Consider the following 25450-nt stretch of genomic DNA (forward strand, 5'->3'; position numbering starts at 1 on the left):
AAGAATTCTCTTTTGAAAAGTACGCCGGCCGTTGTGACCGAGTGGTTCTATGCGCTTCAGTCCGGAACCGCGCTGCTGCTACGGTCTCAGGTTCGTATCCTGCCTCGGGCATGGATGCGTGTGATGTCCTTAGGTTAGTTAGGTTTAAGAAGTTGTAAGTCTAGGGGACTGATGACCTGAGATGTTAAGTCCCATAGTGCTTAGAGCAAATTGAAAAAGTACTCCATCATTTTTATACTAAAAACATGGACGTGTAATACTTTTTCCGAACTTTTTTCTAACTTCTCAAATTGACACTAACTGACAATGCCGTTAGACGGTGAGGTGACCTTAAGGTGCCCTTTTTTGTGACGGGCACTATAGTAATTCTCTTTGATGTTCCACTAAGTGACTGAACCAGGTGTAAAAGACGACTGATAATTTTCCAAACGAGCCCTGATTTAACTACTGTTGTGTCTGCGGTCCATGCGTGGAACATATGTTACTGGGACAACTATCATTCTGAAATCGGTGGCAAATACTGGTTCTCTAAATTTTTCAATAGTACTTCACGAAAGGAAAGTCCTTCCTTCAGGGATTCCCTCTAGACTTCGTGGAGCAATTCTGTAATACTGTTATCCTGACTAGAGCTATCGGTGAAGAATGTAGCAGTACTCCCCTGAATTCTGTGTTTTCCTTTAAATCGATCTGATGGGGATTCAAAACACTCTAACAGTACTCAACAAAAAGTACCAGTATATGGTATGAGAACTCCTATACACGTTAGCTACACGTCCTCAGAATTCTACCGATAAATCGAAGCCGACCATTCACCTTCCCTTCAACTGACCTTACATTCTCATTTACATTCCTATCTCTTTCTGATACTACGCCCATATGTTAAGCCAGTATTCATCATATCAAACAGAAATTCTGTCCGGATCCTCCTTTGTCCTATAGCCACCCGACTACTGCACTTCCCTGTACACTACAGAGTCATAAGTAAACAGTCCAAAATTGCACACCTTAGCCTTCAGACATTTTATGTTTATGGAGAACAAGAGCGCTTCTATCGCACGCACTCCTCAGGAGCACTCCTGAAGACACCTATATATGTCCAGGATGTAATATTTGCTAACACTTAGATATTTAAATCGCAACGTACAATCGACTAAGCACTAAATGTCACAAATCTGCCTTTTTCTTTCGGCTGCAGCAGTTTTACAGCCATCCAACTTTGTTTTGGTTACTAAACACATCAGAAAATGTTTAGCAGCACCTCGATTCCGAGCGTTCAGCAGCAAACTGACTGCCTTGATCCAGGATGTCATGTGAGAAAAGCGCAAGTTGCCTCCAGTGAGAACGTTGTTTTGGGAATTCGTGCTGGATGTCCTGCAGGAGATAATTCCGTCTGTGGTTCCTAATTACGCTGAGATGCGAATTTGTTCAAGGATTCTACAACCGTTGTATGTGAACGATACTGGAAGGTAGTTTTGTGGGTCTGTTCTACTATCTTAGTTTTATACGGTACTGACCTGTGGTTTCATGCACCTACTGGGCAAAGTTTTTGTTCGGGGGAAGTACGGAATACTATGTTTAAATGAGATGTTTCTGTCAGATCTGAGTAACAATTCGAAGTGTTACAAATACAGTTCAATCAGTTAAATTTACGTCGACGTAATTAGTATGATACACACATCAAAAAAGTTTTGAATCACCTCGGTTCCGAGAATTCCGGAACCTGTACAGAAAATTGGAATGGAAATCAACATAAACATCACTTCCGACCATTATATTGCTCATGAAAACCAAACACTGCATTTTGTACCACCAGACAGCGAGACTTTCAGAGGTGGTGGTCCAGATTGCCCGTACACACCGGTACCTCTAATATCCAGTAGCACGTCCTCTTGCATTGATGCATGCCTGTATTCGTCGTGGCATACTATGCACAAGTTCACCAACGCACTATTGGTCCAGATTCTCCCACTCCTCAACGGCGATTCGGAGTAGATCTCTCACAGTGGTTGGTGGGTGACGTCGTCCTTAAACAGCCCTTTTCAATCCATCTCAGGCATGTTCGATAGGGTTCACGTCTGGAGAACTTGCTCGCCACTCTCGTCGAGCGATGTCGTTATCCTGAAAGAAGTCATTCCCAAGATGTGCACGACGGGGGCGCGAAGTGTCGTCCATGAAAACGAATGCATCACAAATATGTTGCCGATATGTTTGCACTAACAGTCGGGGAATGGCTTTCACTTATCGTACAGCCGTTACGGCGCCTTTCATGACAACCAGTGGCGTAGGTCGGTCCCACATAATGCCAACCCCAAAACAGCAGGGAACGTCCACCTTTCTGCAATCGCTGGTCAGTGTGTCTAAGGCATCCAGCCTGACCGGGTTGCCTCCAAACACGTCTCCGACCGATTGTCTGGTTGAAGGCATATGCGACACTCATCTGTTAAGAGAACATGATGCCAATCCTCTGCGATCTATTCGGCATGTTGTTGAGCCCATATGTGCCGCGCTGCATGGTGTCGTGGTTGCGAAGATGGACCTTGCCATGGACTTCGGGAGTGAAGTTGCGCATCGTGCAGCCGGTTGCGCACAATTTGAGTGGTAACACGACGTCCTGTGGCTGCACGAAAAGCATTATTCAGGATGGTGACGTTGCTGTTAGGTATTCCCTGAGCCATAATCCGTAGGTAGCGGTCATCCACTGCAGTAGTAGGCCTTGGGCTGTCTGAGCGAGGCATGTTATGGACAGTCCCTGTCTGTCTGTATCTCCTCCATGTCCCAACATCATCGCTTTGGTTCACTCCGAGACGCCTGGGCACTTCCCTTGTTGAGAGCCCTTTCTGGCTCAAAGAAACGTTGCAGACGCGATCGAACCGTGGAATTGACCGACCAGGCATGGCTGAACTACAGACAACACGAGCCATGTATCTCCTTCCTGGTGGAATGACTGGAACTGATCGGCTGTCGGATCCCCTCCGTCTAATATGCGCTGCTCATGAATGGTTCTTTACATCTTTGGGTGGGTTTAGTGACATCTGTGAACAGTCAAAGGAACTCTGTGATACAATATCCACAGTCAACGTCTATCAGGAGTTCTGGGAACCGGGTGATGCAAAACTTTTTTGATGTGTGTACTCTTGTAAGCAAATAAAGGACACTGGCGACAGTAAGGATAGCCTTTAGCGGACAGCTCACTCTCTCTTTTCTCGCTGCGCTAGGGGTTGTGAAGTCCATACAAACGTTTCCGCCACTGGCAATAGGCTGGACTGTTTTCTCTTCATGTTTCTCTCTGTAGCCTCTTTCTCCAGCTCTCCTCAATGTTTGGCCATAGCGGACTTAGCGCTAAGTAAACATGTGTACGTTCATTCCACTGCTCCAGATAAATCGGGTCTCTGAACAGTATGCACTGGACAACAAAGCTGAATGACGATTCTCGACTTCATGGGAGAAGTTGAATTCATACACAAAATAATGAAATGAAAAAAGTTCTTATTAATTTAACTGTAGAAATAGCGCTGAAACAAATTAACATTGAGAGATCCAGTAATATGCCACACTAGTGACTCAATTATGTAAGTGAAAGGTATTGAAAGTAGTGAAGTCGATGATTTGCATTTATCCTCTTTCACTTCGAGGTAGTTGGAAAGTTCACTTAGTTGCAATGTCTTCATAAAGTTGATTTCGGCGAGTTCGTGTCATGTACCTCCCTTCTTGCTCTGATAGTGTTCTCTGCTTAATGATTTTGAAGAAAGTTTCTAATTGACAGGGGCAGTAATTACAATAACTTAGAAAGATAGAATACCACTTGTTCTGTTATCTTTTCTGAATGATTATATTCCCAAAAAAATATATTAAGCAGTTCTGAATTACTGCAACAGTGTTAAATTCAGCTAACAAAATGTTCTTCAGTAAGTCTTCGACTCCACATGGGTCGTTCCACAAGGTGGTGGCGGCCCCATCTTTTATATGGCGCAGCGAATGGCAGCCTTCTTTATAGTCACGCACCCTAGACGTCACGAGCTGACTTAGCGCCCGAAATCCTGGATGGAATCTCCAGAATAGCAGTGCGAGTGTTGCCTTCTATGGCAGTGTAAGGTGGAGCTGCGGTTTAGTGTTGTCAACTTAGTGGATTATGCACTAAAACTGGTGGTATTTATCCTCCTTTTAGTGGCGAAATATTGCTTCTAGTGGCTGGTGGATTTTATAGTGGTTTAGTAGAATTCAGTTTCAGTTACTAAAAATGCGATCTCTCAACCACAAAGCTATTTAAAATACGAAGAAACGTTCTGTAATCCGTGCATAACATTTATAGTAAGTCTGATTGAAGAAATAAGTAACAGGTTACCAGATAATTTGACGCTGATGAAAAAAATTAGGCAGAATAAATGTTGAACAAGCAATTAATCACAACAAAGAAAATCTCATTGATGTAATGGCTCAGATCAGTAAAAGTGTAGAATGTATAGCAAGAGTGTATGATCAGTGCCGGCAAAGTATTGCATTTCAAAGATGCTCAAGGGGAATCCAGATTTGAGGAATTAGCGACTTTTGCGATTACTCTCCTAATACTGCCTCATTCCAGTTCCGATGTTGAGAGGCTGTTTAGCAGTATGAATGTAGTGAAAAACAAGCAGAGGAATACAATGAAGTTAAGTCTTCCACTGCTATATTAAGAATACGCTGTGGTTTGATGTTGAAACGAAAATGCTGCAGTGAATATGAAATTCCAATAAACACTGTAAAACAAATTGGAACCAAAAATCATATCAATCTGAAACCGACGGTGATGATGTAGATAAAAATGATTCATCTGAAGAAGATGAATTCATTTAAATAATTTGTTGTTATATTACTTTTTGTATGTTCTGACCTTGAGCAACTGGTTTATTTATTGTATGTTCATATAATGATAGTGAATGTTTTATTACTTCATAATAAAAGAAATTAATTACTGATGTACTTATTGTTTCCCTTCATAATAATTAAAACATTAGTGGAAATTTTAGCTATTATCAGAGTAGGGGATTTTTGTTTGTGGTTTCTTGCACTTGAAACTAGTGGGGAGCTCATTTTAACTGTTGGCAACACTGCTGCAGTTGCGTCCTGTATCGCCGAATCGCGTCATGAACCATTGATGGCTGCAGTGGCTGCCTCGCATACACGCAGTCGTCTGCATCTAGCAACCTCTTGCCCCCTTTTGTCTCACAAACATCGCACTCTCACACCTCCTCCGTCACTTCTGGTGTCAACAATAAATTCTTTCATTGGTCGTCTTTCAACCTACTTGTTTAAGTTAGTATATTAAATACTTGCGTATTTCGAAATACTACAAAAAGTTACAATGTACTTTAGTTGTTTGAAATAAAACATTTTATTTAATAAAAAAAACCAGAATCACAGTTTGTAGAATGATGTAGAATCTTCCGTTTGAATTTCTCTCCCAGGTTTCGCACGGATAACCGGCTTCTCGTCTGGTCTTATTACCTTATTGCTGCTCCCCCCTCTATATCTTTGTTTGCTGCAAAAAGACTCGAAGACATCCTCGTTTCTACCCTTCAACAGCAGTGTGCCATATCAGACAACTTTGAGGAAAATTGTATTGTAACAATATTTAAGGTTGGTTGGTTTGGGGAAGGAGACCAGACAGCGAGGTCATCGGTCTCATCGGATTAGGGAAGGATGGGGAAGGAAGTCGGCCGTGCCCTTTGAAAGGAACCATCCCGGCATTTGCCTGGAGCGATTTAGGGAAATCACGGAAACCCTAAATCAGGATGGCCGGACGCGGGATTGAACCGTCGTCCTCCCGAATGCGAGTCCAGGGTCTAACCACTGCGCCACCTCGCTCGGTAGAATATTTAAGAAAACGTTTACAAGGACAACGTATTGGGCCGTATTACTTAAAAACTCTTTGAACCACACAAGTACCTGATAAATTATTCTGTATGTTCAGATCTTCGTTTAACAGTCAGTTTCCGAAAATCTGGGACCGGCCGGAGTGACCGAGTGGTTCTAGGCGCTACAGTCTGGAACCGCGCGGCCCCTACGGTTGCAGGTTCGAATCCTGCCTCGGGCATGGATGTGTGTGATGTCCTTAGGTTAGTTAGGTTTAAGTAGTTCTAAGTTCTAGGGGACTGATGACCTCAGAAGTTAAGTCCCATAGTGCTCAGAGCCATTTGAACCATTTGAAAATCTGGGAATATGGAATCTATCTGTTGCCCTTCATCCATGATTCACAGGGTTCCGTATCGTACGAGAAAAGGATAAGCTGAGTGTCACACGTGAGATGCATTCGTAATCTGTGTTGATCTGTGGAAAGATGATGTGTGGAAATGTAAAGTTGGGTATTTCATACATCTGAATAACTGTAGTATCCGATGAATTCAATATCCATGAGTGCAACTGAAATCAGTTAGTTGCAACATGTACCTGGGTGTAACAGTTTCTAGTGATATGAAGTGGATCAACCACATATACTCAGTAGTAGGAACAGCAGGTGGTATATGAAATGTGAATTGGTATTATTGGCCGGGAGGTCCCATCTGGGATGTTCGGGCGCCTGGTGAAAATATTTTTATTTGATGCTGCTTCGGCGACGAGGACAACACACATACGCGCTTCTGACTGAAGAAAATCTGCTACCCGGCCGGGAATCAAACCCGGATCCACGTGATGAAGAGTCAGTAACGCTAACCACACGACCACGATCTCCTGACAGACATGGGTTCATTGGTAGGATACTGAAAAAGTGAATCTAATACTGAGGTCGCATACGGAACACTCACGTTACCTAGCCTAGAAAATTACTCACGGTGTGTGGAATCTCTTTCAGATTCAACTGACTGAACGTATGCAAAGAAGAGTTTCGTGAATGGTTACCGATTTGTCTGACCCATGTAAGAGCGTCACGAAGATGTTGATAAAAATGAAATGGCAGGCGCTTTGAGACAGCTGCAAAATCTCTCGTAAAACCTTGCTAAAAGTTTGAAGAACCAGCCTTAAGTGAGGAATGTAGGAATAAACCACGAACCCTTGCGTATCGGTGCTGTACGTATCGCGGAAACAAGCTTAGAATAAATACAGTGCACACAGAGGTACTTAACCAGTCATTCTTTCGTGTTTCATACGCGAGAGACGCACCCAAATAAATGGTACTCGCACAATGTACTATACCCTCTGCCATACACTTCACAGTGGTTTACATAGTATACAGGTAGATAAATACGGCAGAGAGAAACCCTATACAAATAAGATCAGTGCAGGACAGGGGATGTCGAATGACGCTCATTTTTCTAAGTAAACATAAGGCGGACGTTCAGCACTGTGTAGCTATGGTGATAAAACAACAGCCAATCAGCGACGATCGTGTGTACAGCTTACATAATTTGTCCAGATAATACCTGTTACGCTAAGGAACACAGTTACTAATTAAATTATCTGAAGACAGTGGTTTTAGTTAAATTCAAATTCCTGTCCACAGCTGGTTATATTAGGTGCGAATTATCTCTGGTGTTAACCAGGTAAAATTTTACTGTTAGCCCAGCTACGTTACCGGTGCCATAATGCGCAACGCAGTAGCAGCTTAGTCATACAAAACCGCCCTGCTAGACACAGACATGTTCGCTAACTGGACAAACTTAAGCGCGCTGTCGCTGATACGTTGTGAAGAGAGTACTAAATTCTTGTGCTGAGCTGGTAACAGATTCTTACGCCACGAGACATTACAAAGAAATAATTCTTGTTTTAACGCAGCATGATATTTAGTGGGGGGAAAACAGAGTCACTGCTCGGATTCACACAGTGTGCTTAGTGTTAAATTAATCTCCAAGTGTGAAATACGTGTAAGCCAGATGGGACATCTGAACATCTGAGTCACGGGAGCCAACTGGGAGCTGTGCAGTTAATGTACTGTTCTGGACACAAGGTTCTTTAGCCAGGAGACGTCAGGATCCAGGCGTAATAAGCCACCCAGGGCCTTGAAGAGTCATTTCAGACAGGGATGGATGGTTACATGCCAGCTCATTTAGGCTGCTTACAGGCACACTGTTATTCGTACAGGAACAAAAGCCTCTTGAAAACACACGTAAATAAAGAACGTGCCCACGCGAAATGGGCGTCCTTATAGTTAACACAATGCCGGATGAACAGGCCAAGGATTACTAAAGTTCCAAGGCTCACACAAGTCTAATTCAGTACATGTTAATGTCTCAATGAAGGTGTGAGGCCCGGGTTCCCGGGTTCGATTCCCGGCGGGGTCAGGGATTTTCTCTGCCTCGTGATGACTGGGTGTTGTGTGATGTCCTTAGGTTAGCTAGGTTTAAGTAGTTCTAAGTTCTAGGGGACTGATGACCGTAGATGTTAAGTCCCATAGTGCTCAGAGCCATTTGAACCAAAGTCTGAGGTTGATTTACTGCACTAAGCACTACTGGTGCAGACGCAAAGGCGGACAGTTCGGCTGGGGACACCAAAGGGTACAGTTGGGATTGAGACGCGAAAGAGGACATTCGGTCTTTGGGCAGCTAGAAAGTGAAGCGACTCAGAAAATTTCGCGTTATGTGGTATTGCGGGACTTAGTCTCTCAGCAGCCGTCCGCGTGGTGTGAACTCTAACTTTTCGCGTAGATGACTTGTATTCCGCGATGAGATTGTGAATGATCGAACTGTATCAAATCGAGTATAGTAGTAACTCTAAATACGACCACTTTCACTATTAGTTTGGTTTCTGAATAAACATTATTCTAACCAAATCGCAACTGTGTGGCCTGCATCATTTATTGGTCGTTAATTTAGTTCCAGATATTATTATTACTGTTACTATATGCTATATAAACTTTGTATTTCGCAAACTTGGCATCAGCCATACAATTTAACGAAAGGGTCACAAGTGTAATTTACTGCGAGTAATGCGAGACATGCTGTTCGAACCAATGACCGTGCAGTTTGGTCCCTTTAAGCTTGAAACCCACCACCACCACGTGTGGTTCACCTCGTAGACGAGTTTGATCCAAGACATTTCGACGAAGAGGAACCGCATGTGAGCCCGAACATCTTTGGGCTTTTAGCTTGCAGTCTTTTGGGGAAGCTGAAGGAACATCTGGGAGAGATAGATTTTCAAACCATAGGGAAATATAAGCTCTCGAATGGCTTAGTGACCAAGGACCGGATTTCTATCGTCAAGGTACAGAACGCTTGGTAGAAAGTTATCAATGCAGTTTACGAGGTTTGCTGACTATGTTGAAGAAATACTGTCATTTATCCGTGTCTGAAGTGTAGTGGAGCAAAAGTTACATCCCCTAAAACAGTAATAAATAACTTGCATTTGAAGTCCGCTCGTAGATTGCAACGTACTTTAAGTATGTTTCGTTCGACATCAGTCATTTTTAGGTGCACACTGAAACGCCAAAGAAACTGGTATAGGCATGCGTATTCAAATACAAACATATGTAAACAAGCAGAATAAGGCACTGCGGTCAGCAACCCCTATATAAGACAATAAGTGTCTGACGCAGTTGTTAGATCGGTTACTGCTGTTCCAATGACAGGTTATAAGGATTTAAGTGAGTCTGAACGTGGTGTCATAGTTGGCGCACGAGCAATGGGACGCAGCATCTCCGAGGTAGCAATGAAGTGGGGTTTTCCCGTACGACCATTTCACAAGGGTACTTTGAATATCAGGAATCCGGTAAAACATCAAATCTCCGACGTCGCTGTGGCCGGAAAAAGATCCTGCAACAACGAGACCAACGATGAGTCGAAATTTATGGACTGCCCAGCAGGAGTCATGTTGTCAATTCCCTTCTGCTCTACTTTACACATTAGTCGAGTCCATACCACGTCCTGTTGCGACGCTTCTGCGTGCTCTCGGAGGGGGGGGGGGGGGGGGGGCTACACGATATTAGGGAGGTGTACCAGTTTCCTAGGCTTTTCAGTGTACATACCAAAAGAAAAGATACGGAGTTATGCTGCAACTGCGTGGTAGTTTAGAAACTATGTCGATTGTAATGATCATGCAGTCGCTTCTTTGGAGAAAATGAGATGAAGTGGGGTGAGTATCGCGGGAGAGAGAGAGAGAGAGAGAGAGGACAGCGAAAAGTGACGTTAACCGATTTTTATGTCTTGATATAGGTCTTGGAGTGTAGCATTTCTTGATAGGATCTGAGCCCTACACCAATATGTATGCAGAATAAACTCTAATGATGCGTAAAACACACTCGAAGCTCGTCGCAAAGCAGGAGTAAATCCGCCAGAGTATAAATAATCAGTTAGCATGTCGCTCCATGAAGCAATTAGAGGGGAAATATAGGAGAAGCAAAAACTAGAACAAAAAAAAAAGAAATAGAGGAAGTCGAGTGCATAAGCTACTTAGAGATCAAATGATAATTAAAGAATGATATTGGTGAATACCAACAATCTAATCGAAATACTTAGGACCAGAAAGGAATACATTTCAATATTAATTGAGTCCTACGGCGATTATCCATACAGTTTTCGTACGCCTATGATGCAAAAGAATCGTTTCTAGGGCAGTGTAGATAGCGACGCCTCAGATTGAAAGGACTACAAGTGACGCAAGCAACAGTAGCGAAACAGGCGGCAGGAGATGGAAAAGAACGCGGGGAAACCACGTGGGGGCTGTGACAAAGCGACGGAAATTAAAAGGAAAGTGGAATGCAGAGGAGCGTGGCGGGGGCGGCAAGTGTGGGCGTATGCGCGGCCGCCGCCGGACGCTGCTGGCAATTTTCGCCGTGGGGCGGCGGCGGCGGACAAACGCTTCCTGTTATTGTTCGCGCGCCGCTGCCCGCCGGCCCCGGCCGCGAATAAAGAGCGGACACGTCCGGCGGGGCGGATTCCGCCTAATTTCATCGCTCACTTTGTCCCTCCTTCGCGCAGCACCACCGCAGACCAGATGGTTCACAAGCAGTGTTGTGTGAATTAATCCGCAAAAACCACACAGTCGACATACTTTCCTCAAAATTTCCGAATTATTATCCCACACTTTTCGTTCACATCTGTGGTTTCTGTTACCAATTAGCTCAATCTATATCCGTAATCACATACTTTTCGGAGATGTCGTGGCTGTTTTCAAAAGTCAGCTACTCGACAGTAGGTCACCACATTGACTTATTATACACGATGTAGTTACAGGTAATGGCCAACGGGCTTGCCTCAGTGGTAACACCGGTTCCCGTCAGATCACTGAAGTGTTGTCGGGCTGTGCTAGGACTTGGATGGGTGACCATCCGATCTGTCGAGTGCTGTTGGCAAGCGGGGTGCACACAGCCCTTGTGAGGCAAACTGTGGAGCTACTTGATTCAGAAGTAGCGGCTACGGTCTCGGAAACAGACATACGGCCGGGAGAGCAGTGTGCTGACCACATGGCCCTCCATATCCGTATCCAGTGACGCCTGTGGGCTGAGGATAACAAGGCCGCCGGTCTGTACCACTGGGCCTTCATAGTCTGTTCGGGAGGAGTTTAGTTCTAGTTCTAGTTACATACAGGTAATCTCCTAGTGACAACTCTTTTATCTGCTAAGCTTAGAGAAATAAATAATCAGTTTTTCAATGGAGTATTTGACTTTTTACTGTAAATCATCTTAAGCGCTTCATTATATCATTTTATGCTCATAACATGATTTTTTTTATTAACTAAAATGAATTGAAAATCATTTGAAAGCCCGCTAAAACGCTCCATTTGAATTACTTGTTGCCTGTGGCTTCACTGGTCAGCTCGCTGCTCCTACTGTCGTAAAGCTCACTCACAGTGTAATCTGGTTACGGTATTAACGTTTCGGAAGATGTAAAGTATCACACTGTACAAATACATCCCTAAAAACCCCTGAAATATATATATATATATATATATATATATATATATATATATATATATATATATATATATATATATATATTAGTTTTCCAAGGAATTAGGAGCAGCATAAAACGTGGCTTAATTTACATCCAAGATAGGCTTCCCCACTGTTGCAAGGAAGGACATCGTCATTCAACGACATTAAACTCGCAGGGAGTGTCACTGTATCCAAAATCACACACACATGCTGCGGTCGCTCAGTTAATAGGACAGTGGACTATAACAGTTAATATACAGTTCTCTATTGTCTGTTGGTTTCAGGTCTGGTCCAAAGGTAAATTTCAGTTCATTTCTAAACGACTCAACAGATCATATGAAAACCAAATCACATTTACAAAAGTTCACTATACCGATCGAAAACATAGTACTGTTGAGTTTTCCCTGGCGTTTGCATGCGCTTACATATGCAAACACTGTTCACGTACGTCACTTTCATGAAGATTTCTAGTTAACGTGCCCACATGCTGTTTATCTTATTGGAAACAATCCTTTTGTGTTGGATAAGGGAAAGAATACCCATCCTTGCACACATCGCCAGTCTAAATGGGTGGAGCGTAAACGCATCAGATTTCGGAAGGTTTCTACTAACAGAGTTCACAACATCCCTTTCCATTATTATATAAAAGTTGTAAAAGCACTTTCTCTCACTAAACAGCTAAACTGTTTGCAGAAAAAGCACTGAAAAATATGGAAACTTTGGCCAACACTCTTGTAACATAAGCATAGGTTCGTCTTACTACTAGTCTGTGACGTCATCAGAGCTTAAGCCAATAACAGAATAAGAGTGTTTTCGATCACATGATCACATTTTGAAATTTATGATTTTTAAGATTTAATTACATAAAAATGACGGACATTTTGTGATTATATTGACCCAAAATGCTTTGTAATGTTATAGTCACTGAGAATTATAACAATCCGATCCATATTTTGAACGCAGGAAAATAGTCTGTTACCGTATTTACTAGTCATCAAACGTAAATACGACTTGCATCGTTAAATCCTTGTATCTGAGGAAGAATTAAAGTCCACAAGAATGAAAGGAAGTGGAAGAAACCGACACTAGAAATTATACAATTTCAGCATCAGTCGCAGGTCGCATTCAGTGCCTTGAATTAATTTCTTTCTCTCTTTTCCGCTCAATGTAGCTTCTTACTAAAATTTCCGGAAACAGTCCATTCTTACATCAAGTCAATCTCCTATACCAAAACGCAGCAAGTGTCGAAACTTCCTTTTTGTTAACATAGACAATAAAAATACCTACGACTATGTACGGCCAACAAAATCTGCTGCTAGTATCTTACAATCAATTACATGGTCCTAATTGCCTCCTTTCTAACTAACCGTCCGTTCTGCACAGCAATGAACAATATACACTCTGACAGTTTTGCCCAGCTACGGGCAAGGTCGAAGAATCTGTCCTTTTTTTATGGCTCATTACTCTTTTGATTGCTTTGATGCAGCCCTCTAATATTTCCTCTCCTCTCCCATCATTTTAGAAGAGCACTTACAATCTATGAGCATACTTTTAACTTCTTCACAGAGTTGATGTTTTTAAGATTCGAACCTACTCGCGTCCGCTTATAACACATCTTCTTGCTGTCCACGTCAGGCTCCATTCATTCCAATAACACATCATAAATATGGTTCTTGGCGCAATCAATAGTTTATACCAATAAATCCTGCGAAAAACCAGTCATTAATACAGAAAAAACTAGCTGAATATTCTGCTCCTGAGACCAATACCTTACATTCCACTTCCGTCCTATCCGCCTAATTAAATACTGAAATACCTACAACTTACACCAGGCTAAAAATCTGCTTGTTACCTCAACCTATTATACATCAAAACAGAAGCCTACAGCAAACGAAACTACTAACTGATTGAGCATAAGAATTAAATCCTATGGATATCCCAAAAATCAGTTACTTCCGCCACAAACATCCCCCATCCATATGATATCCTCTGAAATACCTTCCTCTTCCACAGTCCTTAGAATTTCGGTCCCCACTGAGGTAAACACGTCACATAATCATGTTGTTAATTACTTGTCCCTTTGTGATATTAAAATTTATTTTTATTTTACTTTCATTTGTGTAGACTAAAGTCTATAGAGCAGACACACAACTTCCGCTAGTACCACGTCAGTAGGGGCAACATAAGCAATGAAAGATGTGCCTCCAGATGCTGGCGGGGTAGTTACGATATAGTACAGTCTTGTTTCAAAGCCATATGCCGCCGCTAAAGTCCGAGTTCACCGCTGTCATCAACATACGGGAGAGCGCATACAGCCCCCAACAGTGGATAACAGAATGGCCTGCAGTACTGGCATAATAAGTTGACACTCTTTGGTTTCAATGTTAGAAACATCTCTGCTAAGCTGTGTTGCCAATGCTTAAGTGAACGTTCATAACACTAGAGACAAGAGGAAATTGCAAAGACTGCGGTTGGATGGATAATATGAGAAGGGTTCTGTAAGAATTGTCACAACTGACAGGGAGATCTAGTACACATACCTAAATGTGAAATAATGCAAACTACGCTTATCAGAGGACTCGTAGAGTTGGAGAGAAAAGTAAACACCAATAGCTGTCTACCGCTAGAGAAGAAGCTTGGCACATTCAGCTCTTCTATAAAGGGATTTAGAATCATCTGGATCTGGAGAAGATTCAATTGGACAATACTCGCCAGAACCAATCAGCACCAGCTCGGCGCCACAAAGGTGTTCCGAAGCACGCACTGTCGTATCACAGTGCTGACACCATTTGATGACTGCACTCTGGGAAGCTGCAAGGTAGCTGCAGTCAATAGTCATATTCCTCGCTGAGGTGCCCAAGGCACGACCCAGGTAGCGCGAAGTGGAACACTGTGCGTCATGAAATCTTCTACACATTTCACAACACTCAACATAATAAAGATAACAGATGAGAGTGAAACGATCCCACCCACTGCTGGCTAGGTTATGGCTTTGAAGTCAACCTTTTTCCCTCTCTTTACTAGGAAGGGAATGGGCGAGGCAGTAATAACTAGCAGAATCAATTGGGGAAGGTGAGTAACTGAGGTCTCCTTCATAACATCATCAGACTGTTATTTGGTTATGCCCTCTAGTGCAGGCACAGTTTGGGCAATTCTTATTGCTCGCTATTACAGAATAGATTTTTGTCTTATGACTTAATGCTTTTTTTTCACTCCCAGCTGTCCCTATATTTAAGCCACGATGGAGAATCTTTTGTGAGGAACAAGTAGTTCAGTAGTTCGACACAGTAGGTGAATCCGGCCATATATTTTGTTTCCTGCTGTTTAATATTCAGTCCCATTGTACTATTGGTCTACTCAAGAGCTATGTACGTCATTTCCAACCACGCAGGGCCGGCCGCGGTGGCCGAGCGGTTATAGGCGCTTCAGTCTGGAACCGCGTGACCGCAACGGTCGCAGGTTCGAATCCTGCCTCCTTAGGTTAGTCAGGTTTAAGCAGTTCTAAGTTCTAGGGGACTGATGACCTCATATGTTAAGTCCTATAGTGCTCAGAACCATTTGAACCATTGTAGGTGACGGGACCTAGTGCTTTCTGCCCACAAGAGAAGAAAGCCGTCCTGCTCCATGGCTATGCCAAGGAGAGGGGGGTATTGTGTTTCTTCTCCAATAGTCTGCTTGTTATATTTTCAGTGAAGATGGTGTGAGGCAACCTGGTATATAAAAACATTCTCCAGGTGCCTGGCTGGCCGGTGATACATAATCGCTACGCATACTTCTGCAACCCCACATTTGTTGGCCGGCCGCGGTGGTCTCGCGGTTCTAGGCGCGCAGTCCGGAACCGTGCGACTGCTGCGGTCGCAGGTTCGAATCCTGCCTCGGGCATGGATGTGTGTGATGTCCTTAGGTTAGTTAGATTTAAGTAGTTCTAAGTTATAGGGGACTGATAACCACAGCAGTTGAGTCCTGTAGTACTCAGAGCCATTTTGAACCACATTTGTTGTCTGATGGTGCATCCTTCTTTGTGAGTCACAACAAAGAAACGACGGAAGAGCTGAGGATGAGTGAATATCTCTACTCGGGAGTCATGGGTTAAGAAGTAGACTGGGACGTAACCCTTCGTTAAAGCAAAACAAGTTAAACGATAGGAAATTTTCAAATACATTCGCCGACGACCTGGCGCCGGAACAGTTTGTTGACCCTCCAGGCGCTGTATATGTCTCCCCCTCTATTCATTTCTCTCTATCTTCCTACGTGGAAAATTCAACACGAAAAATGTTAGATTTTGTTAGGAGACTATGACAAGATGGCAACCTCCCTCTGTCCCATTTGTCAGTCTACAAAATTCACGTATAAGGGATTTGAGTGGTAGAATCTCCGTCGTCTGATTGGTGAATGAATTTATGATAGAACATAGCTGGACAATTACAAGTTCAAGTGATTTTCTTATGAAGAGTCCAAGCAGGGCTCAGAAGTAAAGTGCAAAGAGGATTCTAGTCTCTACTTTCGAGGGAAGCAGACATAGGACTACAGTCTCAGATTCGGAGGGAAGCAGATGCAAGATTTCGGTATTAGGAGTTTCCTGATTTCTATTGTTGGATTTGGAGGAAATCAGCTTCTGGTGACTGAGAGCGCTGATTTCAGATGAGACAAAGACTCTTTGGCGTTAATCGGTGCTTTTCGAAATGAGTTGTTAAAAGAAGTATTGTTGATTCTGAGACGACGGTCTCAAGACACGATTTCGTTCAAATTTAGAAATTTCACTGAAATTGTTAATCTTTGGAACAGAAACGGACTACAGACCAGTTAATAGTGTCCAGATGGTTATTTTGAAAGAACTGCTCACTCAAATGCCGAATGTTTGGTGTTGGTTCCTTCGTATGCATGAATAACCTACATTTAGATGTAATATGACCGTCCATAGAAGTGCTTTTTGTTCTGTTGGAATATACAAACCCTGTGGCCCCGTTTATTAGAAGTAATTAGGTCCAATTTCTGTTAACCCTTGTTTTCTCTGACGCCCATACACATGAGAGTTCTGTATGTTGTATTAGTGATCGCATAAGAATACTGGATAATCATCTTGTATGACTTATTCAAGTTCGAATCCTGCATAAATTGTTGAATTCATCTATACAACCGAGAGGCTCATTAAATAATCGTCATAAATGTGAATCAGTTGTTTCTCTTCCGCACATAGTATTTTCCTGTGTCTTGTCACCTAATGATTGCAGCGTACAGGTAACTGCAATTCTGTTTAAACTCTCTCTATCAAGTTAACCTCTGTCCACCTACGTTAATCCTAAGCAAGAGAACACCTCTTGTTGTAACTTAGTATCACTCCACTCAATTCTAAACCACAAATTTATATGAGCAGTCAATATAAAAGCTGTGTATCTACATCTACAACGATATTCATACTGAGCGAGTCACTGCGAAGTGTGAGACAGAGGATGCTTTGTATTCTGCCAGGTACCAGAGGCTCTTTCCCTTCCACTAATGTAAGAAACGCGAGAAAAATGGCTCCTTAAAAGTTTGCTTACGGAAGCAAAATATCGGGTGCTCTGTTATATTCCTAGGTTCTTAGGTTCTTCCGTTAATACTTGTTAATTTTTTCAAATGGAGAATTTCGTGGAATACTTGGCGTCTTATCTTCATGCGTTTGCCATTTGAAGTGTTTCACCGTTACCTTGATATTCTCCTATGAATCAAATACACTTGTGACTACTCTTCTTGCTTTTCGTTCCACACCCTCAGTATTCCCCGATAGTCTTTGGTACGATTACACACACATACACACAAATACACACACACACACCTGAGAAATATTCCACGATGAGCTTCTAGAGTAAACTAAGTCTGGTACCCGCTATATTTCCGACGGAGCCAGTGTGATGTTTTCATTTCATATCTCAACAAACTGCTACACCCAGTTATTTGTGTGAGTTGCGTAGTTCTAATTGTGGCTAATCTATGACCTATTCAGAGATTACCACGCTTTTACGTTTAGTGCAATGTACAAATTTACGTTTAGAATCATTTAAAGTAAGTTGTCAGTTATTGTGAAAGATTGAAATCTTACCAAGACATTACTGAACTTTCATGTAAAATATTTCAGACAATAGTTCATCACGGATAACTGCATCATCTGCGACAATTTTGATGTTGCTACTAACTGATACAGTTCCCCAGGTCACCAATATACAGTACCTATGTAGAGGAAGTTTTCCAGTAAACTCCTCTGGACCACGTGTGACATTACTCATACATAAATCGATGGTTTTACATTGAAGAAAATATACTGCATCCTTCCTAGCAACAAATTCTCCATCTAGTCACGAAGATCACTTGATAGTCCTTATACTCACACTTCCGTTAACAACCGCTGGTGTAGTAGTAAGTCAAGTGCTTTTTGTAAGTCGATAAATAATGCACTAAACTGATGGCTTTCAGGGAGTCAAGTGTGGAAAGAGTGAGCCGAGATTCGCTTGACCCTTGTTTTCGGAATCCATCCTGGCACTGTTTAGATTAGACCGCGTGAGGTATGAGCTCAGATTATGTGCAAGGATATTACAACAGATGGAAGTCATTGATGTTGGACAGTGAATTTGTGGACTATTTCTGCTACACTTCTTGTTGACGAGTTTAACCTTTGTTCTCTTTCAACTATTTGGTACATTTCCTCGTTCGAAAGATATGTGGTATATTATAGTAAAAAAAAACCGGCAACGTTACTTATCTGAAAATTACGTAGGGTTTCTAGTAAGAATATTATTGGTCTTCGGGATTTTGTTAAACCTTAGCAATTAGAAACTTCCTGGCAGATTTAAACTGTGTGCCCGACCGAGACTCGAACTCGGGACCTTTGCCTTTCGCGGGCAAGTGCTCTACCATCTGAGCTACCGAAGCACGACTCACGCCCGGTACTCACAGCTCAACTTCTGCCAGTACCTCGTCTCCTACCTTCCAAACTTTACAGAAGCTCTCCTGCGAACCTTGCAGAACTAGCACTCCTGAAAGGAAGGATATTGCGGAGACATGGCTTAGCCACAGCCTGGGGGATGTTTCCAGAATGAGATTTTCACTCTGCAGCGGAGTGTGCGCTGATATGAAACTTCCTGGCAGATTAAAACTGTGTGCCCGACCGAGACTCGAACTCGGGACCTTTGCCTTTCGCGGGCAAGTGCTCTACCATCTGAGCTACCGAAGCACGACTCACGCCCGGTACTCACAGCTTTACTTCTGCCAGTACCTCGTCTCCTACCTTCCAAACTTTACAGAAGCTCTCCTTAGCAATTAGAGTTGTATCCCAAAACCACCGACAGTAGAGTCTAGATTATTTACCTTTGAAGTTGTGTGAGAATTAAACAGGGCCAGAACTTGTGTGTCCTCATTGGTAAAGGAACATACTAACTTCGGCGCAACTAGCAGCCCTTAAGTATGAACAGAATTTGTTTAGGTTTTATGAGGGGTCTTTTGATGAGATTCTACTACAACAGTCGCTGAAGGCTTCCTGCATCAGCTTCAGACAGCTTGACGCGTTTAATTTAACGTATCTCTATCAACTGATCTGTTCATTGTCTTACATCTATTTTTCAGCGTTCTTTGCCCTATTAGAAATTTTTACAAAGACTATAATACGACGAGTCTCTCACATCATTAAATGTTCTGCTAGGTAAATATCTACAAGTAGTTCGTCAGCTACTCTTACAATTTCAGCTAGGGTTGTTCTTCATAATGCCGCCTTTTGTTAAGTGTTATTCCTCCGTGAAATAAGATACAACTTCCTCTTTACTTACTACACTGAAATGTATATCTTTATAGTTGCTTCAGTTTAACTTTATACTTCGATATTTATTACTATTGTTACAACTGTCTCACGATTTCTGATACCAGCTACAACGTGGACATTCCCAATGATCTCACGTCTATTTGTTGCCAGTCAGATGTAATATAATTCCGTCTTGAGTGCGCTTCCGGAGTATCTATTCTCAGAATTTTTTTAGCAATTATTTAATTTTATTTCGGAAGATGTCTTGTTATACAATAAACTCTAATTATCTCTGTCGAATCTTGGATGATTAAAGTCTCGTCTAATGATGACCTGAGACTATCTGTGAAGTTTTCGGTTATATTTGCCTTATGCGACTTGTGGAAGCAGCGGAAAATTTCAGTCTGTATGACTTGACAGGGAACTGAAGCTCACTCCTGTAGAATACGAGTCCTTTGTGCTGACTACTGACTCACCTCGCAAGGTCAAAACGGGAGGGGTCTGGGGAGGGGAGAGGGAATTTAAATATCTCTGTTAATTTCTGTTCGGCTAAAAACGAATGACATACCGCCATTGACCCTCGCAGTCCAAATCCTGTACGTCGAGCTGTGGCCTGCTGTGTCTTTCCACGATTACCATTCAGTATACGGCGAAACGTACGGCGTTTTACGCAGAAGTACACTTGCCACATACGTTGCCTTTGCATACAAATGATACGATGCTTTGTTTTTTAGGTGAAGTAAACATACTACCTCTGCATCCCAAACAGCGAAGAAAGATGACGGAATGTCCCTGGTACTCATAAGAGAGGTAGGAAGTGTGATTACTTTTTCGTTTACTTTCTTTGCTAGTAAGTCGGCTGAAGTGTGCAAATATAAAGAAGGACAAAAAGCCGTTCACAGTGACTCTTAATTTTTACATTCAGGTCCCAGTAACTTTAAGTAGTAAACTATCTCAAAGCAAATGCTGACGCTTAAATCAAGTTAACTGCACGAGGGGGTAATTAAAGTTCACCATTAATGTTCAGTTTTGACAACATAAATTCTAATTTCCACAAAATATTTCCACATTCAATAAGACTGTTATTAAAGATCTCATTTACCACGAGAATACATATGGAAGGTGGTTGGTAACTAAGTATATTAAGTTATGAGGTACAATTTTAAATTAAACTCTGAGTTTTCAATAGGACAGTTACTTCGGCAACTTCCATTTCACGGAAGTGATGCAAAGAGCGAAGGAAACAATAGATATCAAAGTACATTGCATCTCGTATACGTTGTTACCTTCGAACACATTCACTCCCTATTTCACTGTATTGTTACTCGGATATGTAGGGTCGTGCTCAAAAGTATCCGAATGACCTGAATTGCAATTCGCCTGATTCAAAAATGGTTCAAATGGCTCTGAGCACTATGGGACTCAACTGCTGAGGTTATTAGTCCCCTAGAACTTAGAACTAGTTAAACCTAACTAACCTAAGGACATCACAAACATCCATGCCCGAGGCAGGATTCGAACCTGCGACCGTAGCGGTCTTGCGGTTCCAGACTGCAGCGCCTTTAACCGCACGGCCACTTCGGCCGGCTCGCCTGATTCGAATGCAACCCATATAGCGCAGCTTTCTAGCAGGTCTAGATTCCAACATCTAGCAGCTGATAAAAAAAAAAACCGATACGTAACATTTGATTTTACTTCGTTAACAATCTGATTGCGTGCTGGGTTCGTATCTCCGTCACAGAACTTCACATCATGCGCTTCATCTTTAAAAGCATTAACACTTTGTTCCTTCTGAATGGAGGTATATCACACATATTTCGTAGTTAGTTAACAGGGACGAAATGGTCTTTAAAGGAGTCCCGGTTTATTACAAAAACTGTCGTCTTTTTTTTTCAAGTTTATCTTTGGTTACTGATACTGGCGAAAATTTCTGTAATTCGTGCCTCTTCATGACTAGTCAGCAATATGATATGATTAGATTAGATTAGATTAATACTTGTTCCATAGATCATGAATACGACATTTCGTAATGATGTAGAACGTGTCATTTTAATGAAAGATTTCTTTACATACCATGATTCAGTTTCTTTGCAACATTTTTTTCTCTCTCTCTCTCTCTCATTCTTTTTTATTTTTATCTCTCTCCCTCACTCTCTCTCTCTCTCTTCTCTCTCTCTCTCTCTCTCTCTCTCTCTCTCTCACACACACACACACAGTCTTTTTTATTTTTATTTGTTTGTTGTGCGCGACTATCGGCGAGGCACGAAAACGTTCGTCAATGATTTTCTTAGTTTTGAGTACACTTACGAAAGATATATAAAAACAACTATGAGAGTTACTGATTTATGAAGCTTAGTTTGCAGTCAGTTCTGAGTATTATTAGTAACTACGCTCCAGTCCCTAAACCCAGGTATAGAAATGTGAAGCAGGCGGATTACGTATTCCAGGCCATAGCAGCCGCGTCTTTGAGACGTCAGCTATGGTCACTTCTCAGACCACTGTAGGATCACATTGGTTCGTCTTCTTCCTGCTGGTAATGTAACTGAGATTTGGCAACAAGGCAAGGTATATTTGGCAACCCTGTGATCGACGAGTTACTTCCTGGTGTGCACGGAATTAAGCCCCAAAGTTCACTTGATTTTTCCTGTCATTTCCATTGAATAATCTGAGTTATTATTAACGCTTGAGCTGTAACAAAAGATTGTAAATTTACGGTTTTCAGCCCAGGAAAGTGGTTGCACGTGAAAATCGCATCTAATCTCGTCCTTTAAATAGCAGTTTACGAGTTCTAGCCACAACAGGTTGCATGGGGGCTTAATTAAATGTAATGAAAATAATTTTAATTTCTGCTTTAGTAGCTGTCTGTCCGATTACGAAGTCTCGTAAACGGTTGGCCCTGACTATTATTATTACGCAATGTGACTGCTTAGAACAATAACAAGGAATGAAATGGAAATGTTCATTAACACAATTAATTAATTAATTAAGTCCCCAGCAACTATAAAACCTACGAAACCAAAGCACAAGTATAACTGTTCTGTGTGTGGAAGTATGACTCAACGTACGCATCTGGCACGGTTCTTCTTCAAAAGACAAGAATTTCAAATACCATTTATACTGAATTAATTAAAGAAAATACGAATACCATAATTACTCAAGAGAACCACAATTACACTCTAATCCAAGAACACAAGCCAGATGCTTTGTTGACTGAACCTGTTATGACACATTATTTAAAACATGGAAATAATGAAAAATAAATCAAGTTTCGTTACCTTCATATATTGACCAAAATCACTCTCATAATTACAATATATCTCCACACCGATTCGCTATTACAACATCTCAACAAGAATTTTTCAGTATCACATCTCAGCAAGCACATCTCAACACGAAGTGACTACTACGAGCTCTCCCCAAGCACTGACCACTACAAGTTCTCAATAATCACTGTGCCAGTGGAGGCGGGCGAACAATGCTCTCTAGCGATCTCTGGCGCTGTGGCTCAGTGTAGCCACCTTTCATATGCCCTTCCTCCACGGCTAGAATTTGATGGTATTTTTGCCAGCATTGGTGGTGAAAATACCACCAAATTCGTCAAAAAAATACAGACAAAAATAAAAGATAATATTAATACGTAAATACCATATAACTAGATAAAATTTTGGCTTTGCACTGACCTTTCAATAACCTAATATATAAAATACAGTAAGCAATACAAATTCTTTCATGCATGTGACTTTACATAATAGTTTACACAAGTATTATGTGGTTAAACAGTTCAATCAATAGCGTCAGCAATGACGAATATGTGCAGGTAAGAGTCTCATAACTTTCCACAAACAGTAATACACAAAAAATCAGTTGATACAAATATTCACATAAACGCTTTCCATAGCCCAAGAATAAGCAGTTGACAGTTCCAGCAGTAGCACCCAGCAATGGTCAACAGGTGCAAATACCAACAAGTAACATTTTTTTCAATAGAAGCAGTCCATCAGTGGCACCCAGCAATGTTGAGTAGGTGCAGACACCAACAAGTAACACCATTTCAGTAGAAGCAGTCCATTAGTGGCACCAGCAATGTTGATCAGGTGCACACAGCAACAGGTGACTTCATTTCAGTAGAAGCAATCCATCAGTGGCACCCAGCAATGTTGAGCAGGTGCAGACACCAACAAGTAACACCATTTCAGTATAAGCAGTTCCATTAGTGGCACCAGCAATGTTGAGCAGGTGCACACAGCAACAGGTGACATCTTTTCAGTAGAAGCAGTCCATCAGTGGCACCCAGCAATGTTGAGCAGGTGCAGACACCAACAAGTAACACCATTTCAGTATAAGCAGTCCATTAGTGGCACCAGAAATGTTGAGCAGGTGCACACAGCAACAGGTGACTTCATTTCTCAGTAGAAGCAGTTCCATAAAATACACTGTCACTGATCACACTGTTCATCAGAGTTTATAAGCAGAAATTAAACATGTCCTAGTGGCACCAATCATGTAGAAAAGGTACAAGTAACAGTCCATAGTTTTTTACAATCACTGATCACACAGTTCATCAGCAGAAATTAAACATGTCCTTGTAGCACCAATCATGTAGAAAAGGTGCAAGTAACAGTCCATACTATTCACCATAACTACTGAGACAGTTCAGTCATGAACAATAGTTTGAATGCACATACAATTTCTTTAACAAAATATAATCAATGCTCTTACACTAAACATACAAATCATAATAAACACACAAATGATATCAGTTAATTGTCACATTAACTATTACAGTACACAATAACAGTTAACCTATAATATTTATGGGTGTCAGTGCAAGCCACAACAAACAAGTGAAATAATATTTAGGAGATAGGTTGGGATCACTTCTCTGGGATTATAAAAGGAAAACACACAGAACACACTCACTCATCTTTCATCCACATTATTGCTACTGTGTAATTGAAAAGTGTTAACTGTGTAAATGCAATTCTGTCAAAATTTTATGTTCATCATGTGTATCAAGTAGTAGTGGCAGCAATGTATAACAGTCAATAATAGTTAGTCAACGTCATAGTCATCATGTCAAGACCAATGTTTGCCAAGCCAGATCAAATTGTACTGTTGCTGAACAACTGTCAGTGAGCCAAGATATGCAATTGCTTCCTCTCTCCCAAAAAAAATATGTACTGCTTAGTGATTTAACAAAGTGTGTGTATAGACAATCTTCCTTCCACTTTAGTGTTCTAGTCTGCCATCTTCATCCTCCTTGTTCCATATAAACCAACAAAAACAATATGCTCCTCATTTACTTATCCACCAAAACTCCAATAATCATCAACTTCACCTAATCTCAATACCTCAATAATACGTCGATACATATAAACCTCAGCACCAATATCATTTCAATATCATTTACCTTACCTTTTGTCCACGAAAACTCCAATAATCATCACTTAATCTTATCTCAATACTTCACTAATACCTCTTCAACTTCACATAATCTCAATAATACCTCAATAATAAATCTTCAATACGTCGATACCTATAAACCTTATTGCCAATATCATTTCACTTCCATAACAACTCTTTCCTCTAGTCAGTCTCCTCGAACAAGTACAGACAAAATCCTAGTGCAACTTCAATTCAGCATCCCATACAATCCGAAGACACAGTGTCCACACCCAACCTCTGTGTAATCCATCTGACCCAAATTTTCTACTCATTATAAATTATAAGATACATTTTGGTTCCTTGTCCATCATTAAATAAAAGAAATGCATACATGACCTCTAACAGACTTAGTTCGAATAACTCTCAGTAATTAAGTACGATTACGGAGTGTGAATGAT

Source organism: Schistocerca nitens, chromosome 5, assembly GCF_023898315.1.
Source record: "Schistocerca nitens isolate TAMUIC-IGC-003100 chromosome 5, iqSchNite1.1, whole genome shotgun sequence".
NCBI lineage: Eukaryota > Metazoa > Arthropoda > Insecta > Orthoptera > Acrididae > Schistocerca > Schistocerca nitens.